Raw genomic sequence first — 21,489 nt, forward strand, 5'->3', positions numbered from 1 at the left:
TTGGCCTCCTAAAATGCTGGGATTACAGGTGTGAGCCACTGCACCCGGCCTTGTTGCCTTTAAATAAGCATTACTTATACTCTCAAAAGATTGATGGGGTAATGCTGAAACAAACAAAAATGAAACCCACAAATTCAGCACACATATGCCTCTTGGGCCAACGTTTTTCCAATGCATGAACAAACAGTAGGAGGGACTTCTAGTTTCACTCCTTACCTTGGCTCCTTTGACCTAAGCCTTTGAGGGATCTGGCAAGGAGCAGAAAGGTCGACTGACAGATACCAGAAAGGAAAAGGAAGGAGAAGCCACAGTGGCTTCTATCATTTAACACTAGCTTGAATTCATATAGTGTTTTGCAATTTATAATTCTTTCAGGCTGGGCAAGCTGGCTCACGCCTGTAATTCCAGCACTTTGGGAGGCTGACGCGGGCAGATCACCTGAGTTCAGGAGTTCAAGACCAGCCTGGCCAACACGGTGAAACTCTGTCTCTACTGAAAAAAAAAAAAAAAAAAGTACAAAACTTAGCCAGGCGTGGTGGTATGCACCTGTAGTCCCAGTTACTTGGGAGGCTGAGGCAGGAGAATTGCTTGAACCTGGGAGGCAGAGGTTGCAGTGAGCCAAGATCGCACCACTGCACTCGAGCCTGGGTGACTCTGTCTTCCCCTCCCCGAAAAAAATTTATTTCACATATATTATCTAGTTTCATAAAATCCCAGAATTTGAGCTGCACAGGGAATACAGGTGTTCTCTAACCCAGGGTTTTCGAACCTCAGCCCTATTGATATTTGTGATAATTCTATGTTATGGGGGGCTGTCTTGTGCGTTTTAAGATGTTTCATAACATCCCTGTCCTCCACCCACTAAACGCAAAAGCGCCCCCACCTCCACAATGTTGTGACAACCAGAAATGTCTCCAGACATTGCAAATTTGGGGGCAGGGGGTACAAACAAAATTGCTTTCTGTTGAGAATTACTGGTGGAGTCTATCTTGGAGTTGTGTAATATGATTATATACTGGCACGCATGGTAGGTACTTTTTATTTTATTTATTTATTTATTTTTTTTTTTTTTGAGATGGAGTCTCGCTCTGTTGCCCAGGCTGGAGTGCAGTGGCCGGATCTCAGCTCACTGCAAGCTCCACCTCCTGGGTTCACGCTATTCTCCTGCCTCAGCCTCCCGAGTAGCTGGGACTATAGGCGCCCGCAACCTCGCCCGGCTAATTTTTTGTATTTTTTAGTAGAGACGGGGTTTCACCGTGTTAGCCAGGATGGTCTCGATCTCCTGACCTTGTGATCCACCCGTCTCGGCCTCCCAAAGTGCTGGGATTACAGGCTTGAGCCACTGCGCCCGGCCCGGTAGGTACTTTTAAAATAGAGAATAAGTTGTTATTTTCTACAGCCCTCCCTCAACATGGGCCTGGTGTCTTGATCTGGCTCTTATGAATAGTCAAGGCTGGCCGGGCACAGTGGCTCACACCTGTAATCCCAGCATTTTGTGAGGTTGAGGCGGGAGGATCGCTTGAGCCCAGGAGTTCGAGAGCAGCCTGGGCAACGTGGCAAGACCCAGTTGCTACTAAAAAAAAAAAAAAAAAAAAAAAGTCAAGGCTATCAAGACTGAGAAATGTACAACATTTTTCAAGGGTTTGAGGTAAGCGTCTCTGTGATACCATAATACTTATTTAATTTGGTTGAAACACTATCAATTTAATTTTCAAACAAAACAACAACTACCATAAAGGCTTGTAAGACTGGTTCTGTTGTCTAATTGACTTGTCATCACAGCAAACTGACAGGCCTGGGTTATACAAACATCACTGCTGAAATCAGTCTAAAGTATCCAACTGTCTCATTTAAATTCAGACCCCACTGCTACATGGACACATGAGAACTGCTGACAATCTGGTTTTTAAGACTTGGGCTATTTTCAAATGTCATTACTGGTTTCTTCAACAATGCAATAACCCTCACTTAAAATTTACACTTTTTTTTTTTTTTAAAGACACACTATGAACAATCACTGAAAATGGGCTTCTGGGATACAGTCAATTCACTGGTACTAAAGTCAACATCTGTACAGGTCTATAGGCAAAAGGCAATGATGTGGTAGAATAAATGATTAAACAATATTTGCATGTGAATTGATTCATTCACTTGCTCATTCAAACACTAATTGAGCACTGGCTGCATGTGAGGCTGTGCTAGATGCTTGGAGATATAGTGGTGGCCACTGCGTGTTCTTGGAGTTCACAGTTTAGCAAGGGTAGATGAAGAAGGAAGGGGAGGTCAGGAACAGTAGCTCATGCCTGTAATCCCAGCACTTTGGGAGGCCAACGCAGGCAGATTGCCTGAGGTCAGGAGTTTGAGACCAGCCTGGGCAACATGGCAAAACCTGTCTCTACTAAAAACACAAAAATTAACCAGGTGTGGTGGCATGTGCCTGTAATCTCAGCTACTTGAGAAGCTGAGGCAGGAGAATTGCTTGAACCCGGGAGGTAGAGCCTGCAGTGAGCTGAGATCATGCCACTGCACTCCAGTCTGGGCAACAGAGTGAGACTCCATCAAAAAAAAGAAGAAAGGGGAAGAGACAGAGCAGAGGGAACATTATGAGCAAAGGTGGGCATTTGCAAAAATGCTGGAATAGTCTCGAATAGCTGAAATGTAGGAGGTGGATATGGGGCATAAGATGAGGCTCAAAAAGAAAATAAAACCAGATTGTGAAGGGTCTAAGTCTCTCGCTTTCTGTGGTAGACAGTGGACAGCCACAAAGCTTTAGCCATGACTAGGAAGTTCCGGCTGAGTCCTCAGTGAAAGAATGAGTAGCTCTTGCACCAGGCGTTTCATTCAGAGGAATAGAAATGATTTTATAAATTTGTTTATGAACTATTCTGCTAAGCAAGCAGGAGGCCTCAGTAGTGTTTATAAGGGGACAAGAGACCAAAAACTCAGGAATTAAAAGCACGAGATAAACCTGAAGTTCTGTATCTTGTCAACCTTAGTCTAGTGTCCGCCAGGTCAAATCCACTGTCTATTATAAACATCTGCCTTTTCATAATACATACCACTACTGCAGTTTTTTTTTTTTTCCTTTTAGCCTTTTTTCTACAACTAGAATATAAAGTCTGAGAGAGCAGAATTTATGTCTCTTCTTGGTTATCATAAACTCCTCAAAGCTTGGCACTTAAAAGACAACAAATATTTGTCAAATAATTAAATGGACTGTGATTTCCTTCTTTCTTTCTTTCTTTCTTTTATTTTTTTTGAGACGGAGTCTCACTCTGTCGCCCAGACTGGAGTGCAGTGGCTCAATCTCGGCTCACTGCAAACTCTGCTTCGCAGGTTCAAGGGATTCTCCTGCCTCAGCTTCCCGAGTAGCTGGGACTACAGGAGCGCACCACTGCGCCCAGCTAATTTTTGTATTTTTAGAGATGGGGTTTCACCATGTTGGCCAGACTGGTCTTGAGCTCCTGACCTCGTGATCTGCCTGCCTCGGCCTCCCAAAGTGCTGGGATTACAGGCTTGAGCCATCGCACCCAGCCGATTTCCTTCTTAATAGCATTATCAATAGCGATAAATATTTAAAGATTACTTATTTTTGTACAAGGCATCATGCTAGAAACAATGGCAGTGGGGTGGGAGGGAACATAAAAAACCATGTAAGATTGTTCAGCCCTAGGTGGTCTCAAACCTTCCTTCAACAAACATTGATTGAGTGTCAAAATGAAGACAGTGGCTTAGTAAAGTGCACAAGCAAGGATGGATGGTGGGCCAAAACAGACTTCAGGGAATGAGCCAGCTATCACAGGTAGCCAAGGATTGAAAATCTGCACATTTCTTGTTTAATTATATTTAGAGACAGACGGAAATTATGAAGCAGCAGAAGTTCTACTTATCCTCTTATACTTATAACTAATTATGTTATATGCCATATTACTGCCAATGTAATATACAATGATGTTAAATAATTGATTAAGGTGATGAAGATGAACTCCATTTTATTGAACATCTTTATGAGTGAGACCTGCTGACTGCCAGCAGTTAGCACCAAGAGAGGATTTCAGAGGAGGATACTGTCCCACCCCATGTCTAGTATTTCTGGAAAAGTGGCTGGAGAGTGTATTTCACTTATGTGCTAAGAACAGAGCAGCGCTAAAAGAGAATAGCCAGCTTAAATGCAATCCTCCCCACAGGGAAGGAGATGAATTAGAAATAATCTCTCTTGTTCTGTGCTCTCAGAGGTCAATTTTTTTTTTTTTTTTTTTTTTTTTTGAGACGAAGTCTTGCTCTGTTGCCCAAGCTGGAGTGCAGTGGCACGATCCTGGCTCACTGCAAGCTCCGCCTCCTGGGTTTACGCCATTCTCCTGCCCCAGCCTCCTGAGTAGCTGGGACTACAGGCGCCCGCCACCTCGCCCGGCTCATTTTTTGTATTTTTAGTAGAGACAGGGTTTCACCGTGGTCTCGATCTCCTGAGCTTGTGATTCGCCTGCCTCGGCCTCCCAAAGTGCTGGGATTACAGGCGTGAGCCACCACGCCCGGCCAATTTTTTTTTAAAAAAAGAATTTCTCCAAGAGTTTCCTTAATGTATGGTTTTAAAACTCCCAAGTTAATGATAATGAACTTATTTTTTTGAACACATATGTGTAATTTGATTTCTCATGACATTTCTATGGGTGGAAATTTTAAATGTGGGCTCTAGAATACGGGGTAGACGCCTGCTGGAGACCTGCACATTTGACCCCCTGGCTGTTTTCATAAAGTTTTATTGGCACATAACCATGGCCATTTGTTTACATATAGTCTATGGCTGCATTTATGGGGACAATGGCAGAGTTGAGTTAAGTAGCAGCAGAGGCGATAGGGCCTATGAAACCTAAACTGTTTACTGTCTGGACCTTTACTGCAAACATTTGCCGACCTCTGCTGTAAAGTCAGATTTCCTGGGTTTGAGCCCCAGTTCTTCAGCTGTGTAGCTAGGTGACACATTGGTAAACTATTTAAAATCCTGATTCCTCATTATCCTCACCTGCAAAATGAGAATAGTGATAATTATCACTATCTCAAAGCATCACTGTGAGGAATAAATTAGGTAGCCAAGGGCTTAGAATGAAGCTAAGTAACGGTGTGATCAGTGTTAGCGATTACTGCCCCCCTTTTATTTTTTCATTATTTACTTATTTTTATTCATTTATTTATTTTTTGAGACAGAGTCTCACTCTGTCGCCCAGACTGGAGTGCACACTGGACGACAGAGTCAGCTCACTGCAATCTCTGCCTCCTGGGTTCAAGTGAATCCTGCCTCAGCCTCTCAAGTAGCTGGGACTATAGATGAGTGCCACCATGCCCAGGTAATTTTTTTGTGTCTTTAGTACAGACAGGCTTTTGCCATGTTGGCCAGTCTGGTCTTGACCTCCTGACCTCAGGTGATCTGCCCACCTCAGCCTCCCAAAGTGCTCCTGGCCATACTGCCCCATTTTAAAGATCAGGAGATTGAGGGTGTCAACTTGACCCAGCTTACAGAATTGAAATGTAGGTCAATCTGATGACAAAGTCAAAGCTCTTTCTACCATGATACTCATTCTTTGCTACTTACTTACTCATAGCAGGTTTAGCAATAGCCAGTGTTAACAGAGTAAGACCACAATAGGTGAGAAATGGACATTGGCTGATAGAGTGGAAGGAATTTCCAGTACAGACACATGGTAAAGTTGTTGGGAAATCATTACTTTCTACTATCCCCATTGCTTCCCTCTTCACCCTCCCCACCAAAGCTTCTAAGCTTTTAAAGAGTTCTGCAAACTGTCCCATAGCCTATTTCTGGCTCTTTGAAAAGGAGTTAACATGTTCAAACAATGTTTTTAGACTTAAAAACCTATGGAATTAAATTCTTAAATAGAAATGTTGAAGGACTAGAATTCACATAATCGCAATGTATAAGTGAGACCATGGGACTGTGATGAGGCAGTTCCACGCCCAGGCTCTGGAGCCAGACTGCCTCGCTTCCTATCTTGACTGTACCACTTGAAAAACAAATGCCATCACACAAGTCGCTTTCTCTCCTTCAGCCTCAGCTTCACCATCTATCAAATGGTGATCATATTATCATTAACAATATTGGGAGGATTAAAAGCACCTGGCTGGTTGGGTGTGGTGGCTCAAGCCTATAATCCCACACTTTGGGAGGCTGAGGTGGGAAGCTCGCTTGAGCTCAGGAGTTCCAGACCAGTCTGGGCAATATAGTGAGACCCTGTCTCTACAAAAAATACAAAAATTAGCCAGGTGTGGTGGTTCCAGCTACTCAGGAGGCTGAGGTGGGAGGATCACTTGAGCCTAGGAGGTCCAGGCTGCAATGAGCTGTGATTGCATCACTGCACCCCAGTCTGAGCAACAGAGGGTAACCCTGCCTCGTAACAGACAAACAAAAAAGAAAAAATACCTGGCTACAGTAAATGCTCAAGGCCCTTTGTTATTATTTCAGCTGGTCAAGAGTAAATGTTTTTCAAGGATCTTCTTTTTGTAGACAACTGTATAGTCACAGTGTTTCGCAAATTATCTGCCTGGCAAGATACTTTTTAAAATTAAAATGTAAAGAACCTGAGGGGATTCACTCCCAAATGTTTATGGACAAACTGAAAGGGCATTTACACAGATATTACCTTCTACATTTACTTGAGAAAGTGTTTTAAGACACTATACATGTGAAATGTGTAGTTATAATGGCTTACTACTATGTTGTCTTTTATATTTGTCCAATTATGTAAGTATTATGTTCTTTTTATCACTACTTAGTATTCCTGCATGGGAGCTTTGTGCCTACCCACTGAATGTAGTAGGCCCTAAATATTGTCTGTTAACTAATTATGGTGTCATATGCCATGTTAAAATTAAAATATTACAATTACTGAAGCAGGTTTAAGAGAGATCCCTGGGCATAATATTCTTAGAAAAACTTTATGTGCCAGAAGTTGAATATATGAACTGGTAGTTTGATACATGATTACTTTTTAATTATAAAAGTCATCTTTAATTGCAAAAAATTCATAATAGTGTTTTTTTAGATAAGAAATTTCCTGTGTTAAGAATATGATTCAAGTTACTGAGAATTTATAGATATATATTTCCTGTACATACTATTCTTACATATCTATATCTACTAACAATACTATATAAAAGTATTAGTCCCATTTTCTTTTCTTTTTTTTTTGTTTTTGTTTTTGTTTTGAGACAAGGGCTCTGTCACCCAGGCTGGGGTGCAGTGGCATGGTCAGAGCTCACTGCAGCCTCAACTTCTCAGGCTCAAGCAGTCCTCCTACCTTGACCTCTCAGGCTCAAGGGATCCTCCCACCTCAGCCTCTCTAGTTGCTTAGACTACAGGTCCCCACCACCACGCCTGGCTAATTTTTTATTTTTTTGTAGAGATGAGGTCTCACCACATTGCCCAAGCTGTTCTCAAACTCCTGGGCTCAAGCAATCCTCCTGCCTCGGCCTACCAAAGTGCTGGAATTAAAGGCGTGAGCCAACACGCCCGGCCAGCCTCATTTTCTTGATGGAGAAACTGAGAAGGAGGTGATCCTGTGCTTCCTTCAAAATCACAATTAGATAAGGCAAATTTGTGATTGTAATTTTATAAAGATGCCTTATCTTTGAGGTGTACTTTATAGTTTGACTTATTTTTGGCAGTAGAGTTGTTTTATATACAAAACCAAACCAAACCCAGAGAGTCCAAATATAAAAGACAGAATTTTTTGAAAATTTTAAAATTTGTGGGGGTCGGGCATGGTAGTTCACGCCTGTAATCTCAGCACTTCTGGAGACCGAGTGGGGCGGATCACCTGAGATCAGGAGTTCAAGACCAGCCTGGCCAACATGGTGAACTCCCATCTCTACTAAAAAATACAAAAATTAGCCAGGTGTGGTGGCCCAGCACCTATGATCCCAGCTACTCGTGAGGCTGAGGCAGGGAGAATTGTTTGAACCCAGGAGGTGGAGGTTGCGGTGAGCTGAGATAGTGCCATTGCACTCCAGCCTGGGTGACAGAGTGAGACTCTGTCTCAAAAAAAAAAAAAAAAAAAAAAAAAAAAAAAAAAAAAGACATTTTAAGGCTGTTACTCAGGGTGGAATGTAGTGACACAATCTTGGCTCACTGCAACCTCCGCCTCCCAGGTTCAAGGGATTCTTGTGCCTCAGCCTGGGATTACAGGTGCACACCACCACACCCAGCTAATTTTTTTTTTTTGTATTTTTAGTAGAGACAGGGTTTCACCATGCTGGCCAGGCTGGTCTTGAACTAACCTCAAGTGATCCGCTGGCCTTGGCCTCCCAAAGTGCTAGGATTACAGGCGTGAGTCACTGGGCCCAGCCAAGGGTATTTAGTTTTCATTCGTTATATTTCTTAAATTTTACTACTACATTGGGGATTAAGTTAAAAATTTTTTTCTTAAATTTATGCCCAAACAGATTTAGAAAGTGAACTTTTTGCTGGGTGTGGTGTCCTAGCACTCTGGGAGGCCTAGGAGTTTGAGACCAACCTGGGCAACATAGTGAGACCCCACCTCTATTAAAGCAAATAAAATTAAATAAACAAAATAAAATAAAATGAAAGTGAACGTTCCCAAACATAAACTTACAGTCATTATAATGGTGTGTGAATGCTAGTCTTTTCCTCCTAATTTCAAATGATATTAGTAGTTTGCCAGTAGTAGTTATATAGTAACAGTATGGTCTGTTATTACTGTCTTGTATTGTACATGAATACATGTACAATATGCACCTTCTGGTGGTATGTCAAATAGTAGTATACAAAAATAACACAGGTTTTTTTGTAAAACAAATGACAGATTGCCTGTCCTGAAACAAAGGGTCTGAAACAGACTGACATAGTCAAACATTAGCTTTAGTTTTAGGTGTGACCTTCTGCTTTTATTTGGTTAACATTAGTCATTTCAGTTGCAACTAGGAAACAATATCTGCTATCACAGAAAAAAACAGATCCTGGTTATGTTGATGCCATGTTCATTGACCAGCTATCTCAAGGCAATAATTACAGTAGAATAGTATTCGCCCAGAAATACCCTCAACATTGAAAAAGTCATGAGTTAAAACACTTTCTTCTATAAATGTTTAAGTTGAATGTGGGGTATTTTGGAAGCTAAAAATATTTTCAAAATCAACTATATTTATGGCAATATGACCACAGTAGGCTGTTTATGAGAAAACATAAAAAAGGAAGCGAGCTTTCTGGTGAGGGATAACTTAAAGACAAAATGCATTAAATGTAACTTTAATCCAGAAAATACATGTTCTTTTTATTCATTGCATTGTTTCAATGTTGTTCCACCTTTCTAACTCTGGTGATATTTGGGATTTTTTTCCCCTTTTCTTTTCTTTCTTTTTTGGGTACATAGTGAAAAACAAAAAAAGATAGCTTAAAAAACAGGTCCTTCTGCAAACATATGGCTAAGGTTAAACTCTAATACCCAATGGCTTATTTACTTTAAAAATTTGGAAAAGTAAGCACCATGAGTTCATTGATATGAGTAGGAACCTGCGTCATCCTGTGGTATTTGTGAATATTGTGGGCTCTTTTATCAATTTTGTTTGTTTCTAAGTTTTTTCAAAGAACTCTATTAGAAATGAGACCATCTGAGACAGGTCCTTTAACACAGAAAAGTGTTATTATGAAGTGATTTTAGATATTAAAGGCTCTTTCCACTTCTTTATGCATTGTTTGCAATGTCTTAGAAAAGTTAAAACAATAGTGTTTATACCTTATTTTATTAGCTATAATGGAAGCATTTCAAAGGCAGCGGTGCTTATTTTATCCCCAGTGCCTGGCACTGAATGAATGTTTGAATAAAAGAATGAACGGATAGAAGAATGAATGAATGTGCACTGTCTTTTGTAAGAAACATGGTAGGACAAAGCTACAAAAAGTTTTCCTTTTATATGTAACATCCACCAAATTGCTTTGGACATTTTTTTTCATGTATCTATTTACATAAGTTTTGTGGTACAGCTGTGCATGGGGGTGCATGCCTGAAATCCCAACTACTGGGGAGGTGGGAGGATTGCTTGAGCCTAGGAGTTCAAGGCTGCATTGAGCTATGATTGTGCCCCTGCACTACAGCCTGGGCAACAGAGCAAGACCCTGTCTCTAAAAAAAAACGAATAATAAAAATAATTTTAAATTTTTTTTGTGGTTTACCTGTATATAGAATTGGGTACAAATAGTCATACCCAGGTACTATGTGGTGGTATTTCTGCATGGCCAAAAGGAGGCCATCAAGAACAAATAGGCCAGCTTTGGTATAGGAGCTGGCCTGCCTGCGTACCTGCCTTCCTTCCTCCCTCCCTTCCTCCCTCCCTTCCTCCCTCCCTCCCTCCCTCCTTCATTCGAGACAGAGTTTCACTCTTGTTGCTAAGGCTGGTGTGCAATAGTGTAATGGCGTGATCTTGGCTCACCGAAGCCCCCGCCTCCTGGGTTCAAGCAATTCTCCTGCCTCAGCCTCCTGAGTAGCGGGGATTACAGGCATGCGCCACCACGCCCAGTTAATTTTGTATTTTTAGTGGAGACGGGGTTTCTCCATGTTGGTCAGGCTGGTCTCAAACTCCTGACCTCAGGTGATCTGCCCGCCTCGGCCTCCCAAAGTGCTGGGATTACAGGCCTGAGCCACCAAGCCCAGCCAGGAGCTGGCATTTCTAACACATGCCCAGGCATCAGGAATGTCACATGGAAAAGCCACACCAACCCCTAATGGACTATATTGAATGCCAATGTTAATATCCCTAGAGCCGTCTTGGTAAAGCAGGTACTGGCCAGGGAGCTATGAAATTTCCATCACTGTTTTTTTTTTTTTTTTCTTTTTGGCCTTAGCTGATATGCTTAGCTTCTGCTATACTGTCTCAGGAATTTGGTAGAGATTTTATGCCACAAGGAAATAGGCACATAAATGGGGCCTGCCCATGAAGGCAGTTTTTACTCACTCTTTTATTTGAAGGTATTTTGAGAGGCTGCTTATTACAGTGCTTGAGCTCAAGCTCGTGCATGCCAGAGCTCAACTGCTTGAGTTCAATCCCATTTATTAACTGTGTGACTTCAGGTGGGTGACTTACTCTCCCAAGCTTCAGTTCTCTCAACTGGAAAATGGGAATAGACCAGGTGTGGTGGCTCAGGCCTGTAATCCCAGCTACTTGGGAGGCTGAGGCAGGAGAATTGCTTGAACCTGGAAGGTGAAGGTTGCAGTAAGCTGAGATTGTGCCACTGCACTCCAGAGAGGCTGAGGTGGGTGGGTCACCCGAGGTCAGGAGTCCAAGACCAGCCTGGTCCACATGGCGAAACCCCATCTCTACTAAAAATACAAAAGTTAGTCAGGCATGGTGGCAGGTGCCAGTGGTCCCAGCTACTCGGGAGGCTGAGGCAGGAGAATCTCTTGAACCCCGGAGGCAGGGGTTGCAGTGAGCCAAGATCGTACCACTGCACTCCAGCTTGAGTGACAGAGTAAGACTCTGTCTCAAAAAAAAAAAAAAAAAAAGATACTTATTAAAAGAAGAAGGAAGAGGGAGGGAAGGAGAACCAGTTTTCCCAATCTCTATAATTAAACTAGGCAGTTAGAGTCAGTTGGAAATTCTTACAAATTTACATAGAAAGCACAACTATATTAATTAAAGAAACTCAAGAAACATGCACTTAAATGAAGAATAGAAATGAACAGAAAATACAATACATATCTAGAATTTTACTGAACCTAAAGTATTTAAAATGAGAAATTCAGGTGTCAAGAAATTTATGATTTCCCAGGTCTACTAAACTCCTGGAACGATTGCTGGCATTTAATTGCTATTCATGTCTCGCGTACTCTGTACTTTCACTGAGTGCACTTGGAGTTAATATTTCAATTAAAAAACTAATACATCAGTAAAAACACCCTGATTTGACCTAATCATTTATTCCCAGGCTCACAGGGAAACACTGGATATTCTTCGAGTTCATAAAGTGTGAAATGACTTTAATGCTTCAAGGGAAATATAGTATACCAGTCTTGCAAATTGTTTTTTCCGAAAGCATGGCCCATCTTATCCCATCCTGCATCAGAAAATTTAATTGGCTTAGTTATTTCCTCTTTCCCAAATCCCTTTTTATGGCAAAGAGAAAATGAGGACCTACAGCAGCCCACGCTGCTGAGGACCTAAACCAGTCCCTGTGAAAACCAAAACAGGGATGGGCTGGATTCCAGTTTGTTGCTCATAGGTTTTGAAGTCAGAGTTTTAAAAGATTTAACAGGCTGGGCGCAGCGGCTCATGCCTGTAATCCCAGCACTTTGGGAGGCCAAGATGGGTGGATCACCTGAGGTCAGGAGTTCGAGACCAGCATGGCCAACATGGAGAAACCCCGTGTTTACTAAAAAAAAAATACAAAAGTTAGTCAGGCATGGTGGCAGGCACCTGTTATCCCAGCTATTTGGGAGGCTGAGGCAGGAGAATCACTTGAACCCGGGAGGTGGAGGTTGCAGTGAGCCGAGATCATGCCATTGCACTCCAGCCTGGGCGACAAGAGCGAAACTCCATCTCAAAAAAAAAAAAGATTTAACATTAATTTATTTAGAATTTGGACAGCCAACTGCCAATGTCAAGCATTCCAATGAGAGCCTAATAGAGAATCTTGTTCATGTGGGGAGACCCCTGAGACCCTGAGTTGCATTAGCATGGCACTACATCATTAGGGAAATGGCACTACTGTCATCTCCAAGCCCGTCAGAGAGCAGCCAGTCCAGTGCAGACATTTGAAGCTAGGCAAGGCAGCTCACACAGCCTGGGGATTCTTCGTCCTTTTCAGTCTTCTCCAAGGGAAGTCCAGACAGACTTCACATTTTGTTAAGTGCGGCTAGGTTCTGTCCACAATAAAACAGAGCTAGGACAACTGTTTTGGAAACATAATTAGCACATAATTGTAGCTAATTTAGATTTTCTCTGAAGCAGCATGAAAAGAAATTTATTTTTGTATAAAAGATGTTTTTATCTTCTATAGCCCACAGTTCCCAACAACAGTGTCCTCTCTCCTTCCCTCTGCTGCAAATATATGTACCTACATAACACCCACATGCATGTTTTTTCTAGCCTAAGCCACTATCTACTCCTGCTGTTCTCTTTTTGGGGATTTCTTCAAGCATATTTACAACAAAACACTTGCTGAGCCCAACTGCCACCTCACTGCTGTATCCTAGTTACATGAGCCATCAGTTCCCCAAACGCTTTCTTTCACCTGTCTGTTGGGAAACCACCTAAGCCTATATGAGGAAGAAAAATCATTCAGAACAAATGTTGGCTTGAATATTTGTGTCATTTTCTTAACTGCCTGACACAGGCTTTCACCAAGATTTGGTGGGAATCAAAAGTACATCTTTAAAAAAATCCTGGCCCTTACCTTACATTATATACAAAAATAAACTCAAATAGATCAAAGACCTAAATGTGAGAGCTAAAACTATAAAACTGAGGGCCGGGCGCGGTGGCTCAAGCCTGTAATCCCAGCACTTTGGGAGGCCGAGGCGGGTGGATCACGAGGTCAGGAGATCGAGACTATCCTGGCTAACATGGTGAAACCCCGTCTCTACTAAAAATACAAAAAAATAGCCGGGCGTGGTGGCGGGCGCCTGTAGTCTCAGCTACTTGGGAGGCTGAGGTGGGAGAATGGCGTGAACCCGGGAGGCGGCGCTTGCAGTGAGCCGAGATCATGCCACTGCACTCCAGCCTGGGAGACACAGCGAGACTCCGTCTCAAAAAAAAAAAAAAAAAAAACTATAAAACTGAGAAGAAAATACAGGGGCAAAGTTTCATGATATTGGATTTGGCAATGATTTTTTGGACAACCCCAAAAGCACAGCAACAAAAGGAAAAAAATAGATAAAGTAAACTTCATCAAAATTAATAATTTTTGTGCACCAAAGGACAGTCAAGAGAGTGAAAAAGCAACCCATGGTGTAGGAGAAAATATGTGCAAATCACATCTGATGAGGAACTGATATTCAGAACATATAAAGAACTACAACTGAATAACAAAAAGCAAACAAGCTAATTTAAAAATGGTCAAAAAAGTTGAATATTTTCCAAAGAAGATATACATTATATATCTGCAAAGATATACATTATACATCTGCATTATACATCTGCAAAGACCCTTGAAAAAATAAAGAAAGAAGACACACAGATGCCTCATAAGGACATGAGAAGATGCTCAACATCATTCATCATTAGGGAAATGCAAATCAAAGCCACCACGACGATATACCGCTTCACACTCACTGTGATGGCAATTATCAAAAAAAAAACACAAGTGTTGCTGAGAATGTGGAGAAACTGGAACCCTTGTGTGTTGCTGGTGGGAATGTACAATGGTGCAGCTCCTGTGAGAAAAAGTATGGTGGTGCTTCAAAAATATAATCATAATAAACAGAAGTACCACATGAACCAGCAGCTTCTCCTGATGCACAGAGCAAGAAATGAACATAAGTGGTAAGAATAAATACTCAGTAAATAAATGTAGGCCTCACATATCTTTTCCCATAAAGAGACGTGAGAGACTGAGGTTGATAAGTAATAACAGATCTGGGACACTGTCTTCTACTTTAGAGACCTGATATTGGCTAGAGGTGGGGTAGGTAAAGGGGAGGGAATAGGCTTTTATTAGGTTGGTGCAAAAGTGATTGCAGTTTTTATAGTTACATTTAATGGCAAAAACTGCAATTACTTTTGCACCAACCTAAGTATTTTTTGAGTCTCTATAAAAGTATTTCTGGTTTTAAATCTTAAATTGGTAATACACAGTTTTTACATGTGCCCTGTGAAATGCACATTGTCATATATGATGCGTGGAGATAGTTGGGAAGGTGGGTAAAATGTTTCTGAAACAGACAATATCAAGAGCTTTACAGTGTTCATTAAGTAGTCAATTCTCATTAGCCCAGTGATTCCATTTATAGACATGTATAATCAAATACCCAAGAAAAGATTTACATTAGAATATATTTACTGCAGTGCTATTCATAACACAATGCAATGAACATAATAGTTTATATTTACATGTAATAAACACAAATATTCAATGGTATAAAAATGGTCAATAAATTGTGGCATAGCCACAGCTTAGAGTACCTGTTTAATATTCTCAGCTATTTTAACTTTGCTAAATAATATTTAAAGATATGTGGTAGTCCCCCCTCATCTGAGGGGGACCTGCTCCAAGACCCCCAGTGGATCCCTGAAACCTCTGATAGTACTGAACCCTATATAAACTGTTTTTTCCTATACATATTTACATATATAATACACACCTATGATTAAGTTTAATTTATAAATTAGGCACAGTAAGAGATTAACAACAACAATAATAAAATATAACAATTATAGCAATACTCTAATAATAAAGTTATATGAGTGTGGTCTCTCTCTCTCTCTCTCAAAATATCATACTGTATGCCTCTATTTTTGGAAAACAGTTGACCACAGGTAACTGAAACCAAGGAAAGTGAAACTGCAGATGGGGGCTGACTACTGTATGTGGAAATTAAACAAACAAAATCAGAGTAAATATACCATGTTAATTCTGGTTATATTTGGATTGTGGGATTATAGGTAGATTTTGTTACATTTTTCTATAATTTCCAGATTTCCTTCCATTAGTATACTTTTATAAGAAGAAAAAAATTACAATTAAAAATATTTAGCTCTCTGAGTCCCTGAATTCAATGGACTAAATCCAAAACCCAGCCTAGGGGACATGAAGACAAGGTACCTATTTTCTCTCACAGAGATTGCTGGGCACATCAGTGTAGCCAGCAGCCCCTCCCTGACACACCGGTATCTACTGCCTCCACCTTCTGGAGCTGTGTGAGGGCTGGGATCCAAGGTCAGGGTGAGGCTAGTCTTTCTCTTACCTTCCCTTCCTAGCACACAGGGGATTATCGCCCATAGAATAATCTCACTCACTAGATCCACAGAAAGATCTCGGCTCAGCAGGGCATGATGGCTCATGCCTGTAATTCTAGCACATGGGAGGCCGAGGCGGGCGGATTGGCTGAGCTCAGGAGTTCAAGACCATCCTGGGCAACACAGTGAAACCCCGTCTGTACTAAAAATACAAAAAAAAATTACCTGGGCATGAAAATTAGCCGGGTGTGGTGGCACACACCTATAATCCCAGCTACTCAGGAGGCTGAGGCAGGAGAATTGCTTGAACCCGGGAGGCAAAGGTTGCAGTGAGCCAAGATCGTGACACTGCACTCTAGCCTGGGCGACAGAGTGAGACTCCGTCTCTTTAAAAAAAAAAAAAAAAAAAGAAAAAAAAGAAAAAAAAAAGATCTTGGCTAACAGCAACCTCTGCCTACTGGGCTCAGTCCTACTTGGAGATGATTAAATGGTTGTCAAAGTGCTTTTACATATGTTGTCTTTCTTTGGACTGTCATGAATTGGGATGACAGTTATTTTTACCTTATATGACAGGTGAGGAAACAGAAACTTAGAGAAAGTATGAGGATTGATAAAAAAACACAAGATATTATCACACGAATCCTAGTCTAGTTTGTACCAAAGAACCCTTCCTCGTGTCACACAATCAAAATACAGTCTGACTGAAACATAGTTGACTGCTGGGTGCTGTGCCTCATGTCTGTAATCCCAGCACTTTGGGAGGCTGAGGCAGGTGAATCTCTTGAGGCCAGCAGTTTGAGAACCAGCCTGGCCAACATGGTAAAACTCGGTCTCTAATAAAAATATAAAAATTAGCCAGGTGTGGCGGTACACACCTGTAATCCCAGCTACTCAGGAGGCTAAGTCACGAGAATTGATTGAATCTAGGAGGTGGAGGCTGCAGTGAGCTGAGATCATGCCAATGCACTCCAGCCTGGGTAACAGAGTGAGACTGTCTCAAAAAAAAAGAAAAGAAAGAAAGAAAGAAAGAAATACAGTTGACCTCTTTTTTGGGAGGTTAAGAGGCAGATTTATAAGCAACACATAGTGATATCTTGTCTCTTAAGTCACAAAGATGTAAAGCGCACGAAGACATAAAGGTTTATATTGTGGGTTGCAGATGACTTATCATGTTCTATATTCCACTAACGTTGCCACATGAACACAAACAGTTACACATTGTCCAAGCAGCAGGTATCTTGGTTGATAGGAATGAAAACTTATGTTCTTGCTGAAGTGGAAAGGAAAAGGACCAGAGGAAGTACACTCACCAAAACCACAAATGTGATTTGTCTGGTCCTTTATAAGATGCAGAACGAGAGTATACAGGCGAATTCAGGCAGCTTCCTTGGGATTTCTCTGTTCAATTTTTGGCGTGTCCTTTAAGGCAAATCCTAAGGGTTAAAAAAGAAATGGTTAGAAATATTTTCTATTTCAATATAATTTTCATATGTGCATTAGAAATTGGGGGGACAGATCCTCTTATAGTTCCAAAGCATAATGGTTAGAAATTGTGGGGCTATTTTCTTCAAAAAATGAAATACCATTACTCTAATTATCATGTTCTCTACAAACCAAGAAGTGCAACTGCTTATCTGATTCTTAAAGAAACAAGGAACAGTAATAATAAGAAAATGACCAATTTCTCCATTTGTGTTTTTCTCTCTGCCTTCTTCAGAGTGTGCATGACTTCAAGAGGCACATAATGTTTAAGAAGGAATACAGATGTAGCCTATACTTTACGCTTATAGACTCACAAAAAGAAGAGGTAGTATCCTTTAGAGAAATGATCATATCTAGCTCATGGACCTCCCAGCCAATTTGGGGGCTTATGCTTCACATCACTAATAGATCTTCAAACTATTCCTGCAGGGTCCAGAGAGGGTTCCCAAAACCACTGAAGCAAGTACTCCACTTACCCACTACCAATCAGAGTTGGTATGAAAGAGACTTACTATTCTGCCCTAAAATGTAGACCTCAGACTCTTTTTTTTTTTTTTTGAGATGGAGTTTTGCTCTGTCGCCCAGGCTGGTGTGCAGTCACATAGTCTCGGCTCATTGCAAACTCCACCTCCCGAGTTCAAGTGATTCTCCTGCCTCAGCTGCCTGAGTAGCTGAGATTACAGGTGCCCACCACCACGCCTGGCTAATTTTTGTATATTTTAGTAGAGCTGGGGTTTCATCATGTTGGTCTCAAACTCCTGACCTCAAGTGATCCATCCGCCTCAGTCTCCCAATGTGTGGAAATATAATCTACCTGATTTTCCAAACTACAGAGAGCTCCCATCAAGCCACCTGAAGCTCCGAATAACTTATACAAGATTCAATATGGCACAGTGGTTTCAACACCAGACTGGGAACCAGAAGGCTAGTTTTAACGCTACCTCTGTCATGCCCGGTTCATTTCATCTGTCTAAGCCAAAGTTTACTCTCGTGGAAAAAAAAATCATAAAGGAGGCCAGGCATGGTGGCTCACGCCTGTAATCCCAGCACTTTGGGATGTCAAGGTGGGTGGATCACTTGAGGTCAAGAGTTCAATACCAGCCTGGCCAACATGGTGAAACCCTGTCACTACTAAAAATTCAAAAAATTAGCTGGGCACAATGGTGTGTGCCTGTAAACCCAGCTACTCAAGAGGCTGAGACAGGAGAATCACTGGAACCCAGGATGCAGAGGCTGCAGTGAGCTGAGATTGTGCCACTGCACTCCAGCCTGGGCGATAGAGCAAGACTCTGTCTCAAAAAAGTTAAATAACTAAAAATAAAAATAAAAAAATAATAAAGGAGTTGGATTATCAGTAGTTCTCAACATTAAAAAAAACATTGTGTTTGTTTTTTCTTTGTGTTTTAGTTGTAGCACACTTTTTTCCACCACAAATCTAACCAGATGCAGAAACAACACCAATAAAACAGAAGCTGGGCCGGGCGCGGTGGCTCAAGCCTGTAATCCCAGCACTTTGGGAGGCCGAGACGGGCGGATCATGAGGTCAGGAGATCGAGACCATCCTGGCTAACACGGTGAAACCCCTCTCTACTAAAAAATACAAAAAAGTAGCCGGGTGAGGTGGCGGGCGCCTGTAGTCCCAGCTACTCGGGAGGCTGAGGCAGGAGAATGGCGTAAACCTGGGAGGCGGAACTTGCAGTGAGCTGAGATCCGGCCACTGCACCCCAGCCTGGGCAGCAGAGCAAGACTCCGTCTCAAAAAAAAAAAAAAAAACAACAACAACAACAACAAAAAAAAAAAACAGAAGCTGGTTGAAGTATGGGTAGGGGATGTTGTCAGGAGATGCCCCCAGTTCCATCATTCATTGTGTCCCTGTGGGGATACCGTAAGACCTTTAGGACTCCATAGAGCACAGTTGGAAACCTTCTGGATTAAATGGCCTTTAATAATCACTTATAGCTCAAAATTACTCTGCCATAACTATCTTTATATTGGAATGACTGGGTGCTCGGTGAGATCCATAACCTTATGGGAACACAGCAATAATACTTCACCATGATCTAGTTTTAATCTTGTTAACAATGACCTCCTGAAAGAAAAAAGCCACACCCTCAAATAAATTATAGAGCAATAGCTGTTAAACGATTTATGTTTCAATACACATAATCTTTACCCAACTGTGTGGAAAGATAATTCCTGAAATGCTGCATCCTGGATAATACCTAGTAATCAAGATCATAGCGGTTGATAAAAACTATGAAAACGAATGTACAAAGTACGAGAAAGTGTGTCTTGAAATTAACTGTACGCCGTCTGGACAATAAAATAAAATTTAGACTCCTCCATCTCTCATCTACTAGCTAAGTAAATCCAGACAAGTATATTCAACTTTCCTGAGCCTCAGTTTCCACATCTATAAAGCAGAAATCATTCGTGGCAGGACCGTTGTGGAGAACAGAGAAAATATTTATGAAGCACCATTCCTGGCATATGTTATTTGTGCAGAATTTTGAGTTTTCTCTCTTTCTATAATGGTAAAATGTCTCCTTTAAAATGTAATATCAAGGTAATGAACATGTAAACTCTATGAATTGAAAGCAGATTATTAATATATAAGTGAAACACAGGATTCACGTAGTTTTGTGCTATATCATAAAAAGGGAAAGGAGGATCACAGATGTGCCTTTCATGGCTATTCGAGTAACACAGGACATTTCCCCAAAATAAAACACTTAGGGTCAATGTTTGTTTCCAGCAAAATCTGACTTTCCAGAATAACCCCAAACACAATCCATTTCATAATTTTTTTTTTTTTTTTTTTTTTTTTGAGATGGCGTCTCACTCCGTCACCCAGGCTGGAGCGCAGTAGCGTGATCTAAGCTCACTGCAACCTCTGCCTCCTGGGTTCAAGCGATTCTCTTGCCTCAGCCTCCCGAGTAGCTGGGACTACAGGTGTACGTCACCATGCCTGGCTAATTTTGGGAGGCCAAGGCCAGCAGATCGAATGAAATGGATTGTGTTTGTAGTTATTCTGGAAAGTCAGACTTTTCTGAAAACAAACATTGACCCTCAGTGTTTTATTTTGGGGAAATGTCCTGTGTTACTTGAACAGCCACAAAAGGCACATCTGTGATCCTTCTTTCCCTTTTTATGGTGTAGCACAAAACTACGTGAGACATTTTGTATTTTTAGTAGAGATGGGGTTTTGCCATGTTGGCCAGGTTGGTCTTGAACTCTTAACCTCAAGTGATCTGCTGGCCTCTGCCTCCCAAAGTGCTGGGGTTACAGGTGTGAACCACCGTGTGTGGCCAGAATGTTTGTCATAAAAATCTTCAAGCAAAACCTATATGTTATGTTTGTCCTGTGGCTTCACATTCCTCCTGACACAATATTGGATACTCCAAAGAACCCAGTTTGAGAAGGTTAGTTCTAGTCCAAACCTTTGATTTTACTATGAAGGAAACTGTCTTACCAAAGGTCACACAGTAGGTAGGAAACACAGTAATAAGATTTGCGGGGCAGTTCCTGGAGAAATGAGGTGGTCTCCAGACATTAACGGTGTTAATTCATTTTAGCTTCCCCCGCCCCCGAGCCTGGTACTATGAAATTGCACAGACATCGCTTACCCCATCATGGAGTCTTTATAAAAACCAAATGGGGAAGTTTGTAGATTCCAGTAGGAGGAAGAGGAAGAGCTATACTGACGGAACAACTGGTTTGTTTTAATGTTTCTGGGCATGTGAATCTTATAGCTGCTCATGACTCGTCTTCAACACAGGGGAGGACTTGAGGGCAAATATTTATTGGATGCTCCTGGCATCATCTTAGTTTGCCTACCTTGATGTTTTTGCCCTCTCTTCTTTTTGTGTCTTGACGTGTCATATGTAGTTTTGAAAGCTGTTTCAAGTCCATTTTTGGAATGACACATAGCATACATAAAACACTTGAAATTAATACATTTATTTTTTCGAAAAAGATGCTCCCGTCTAATATCAAGTCATGTCCTGTTCTACTTCTCTGAGTCATAAAGCTAGGCAAAAAATAACTTTCTTACTACAACCCTCCACCAAGGAATGAGAATTCCATTTCTTA

The 21,489-nt window shown here is 41.4% G+C and overlaps 1 protein-coding gene across 29 annotated transcripts in view; it reads right to left on the minus strand.

Annotated features, from left to right (window-relative positions):
• Positions 1-21,489, minus strand: part of RBM47 (RNA binding motif protein 47) — a 207,514-nt gene that overhangs the window by 25,718 nt on the left and 160,307 nt on the right. For 26 of the 29 annotated variants that reach the window (XM_074039627.1, XM_065544907.2, XM_074039623.1 and 23 more), the window contains one exon: positions 17,226-17,348. The gene's annotated coding sequence lies outside the window, so the exon portion shown is untranslated. Of the gene's footprint in view, positions 1-12,435; positions 12,560-17,225; positions 17,349-21,489 lie in introns of those variants that run through there. The other 3 variants (XM_074039629.1, XM_074039621.1, XM_065544909.2) reach the window with 1 other exon arrangement.

This window comes from Macaca fascicularis, chromosome 5 (assembly GCF_037993035.2).
Source record: "Macaca fascicularis isolate 582-1 chromosome 5, T2T-MFA8v1.1".
Lineage (NCBI taxonomy): Eukaryota > Metazoa > Chordata > Mammalia > Primates > Cercopithecidae > Macaca > Macaca fascicularis.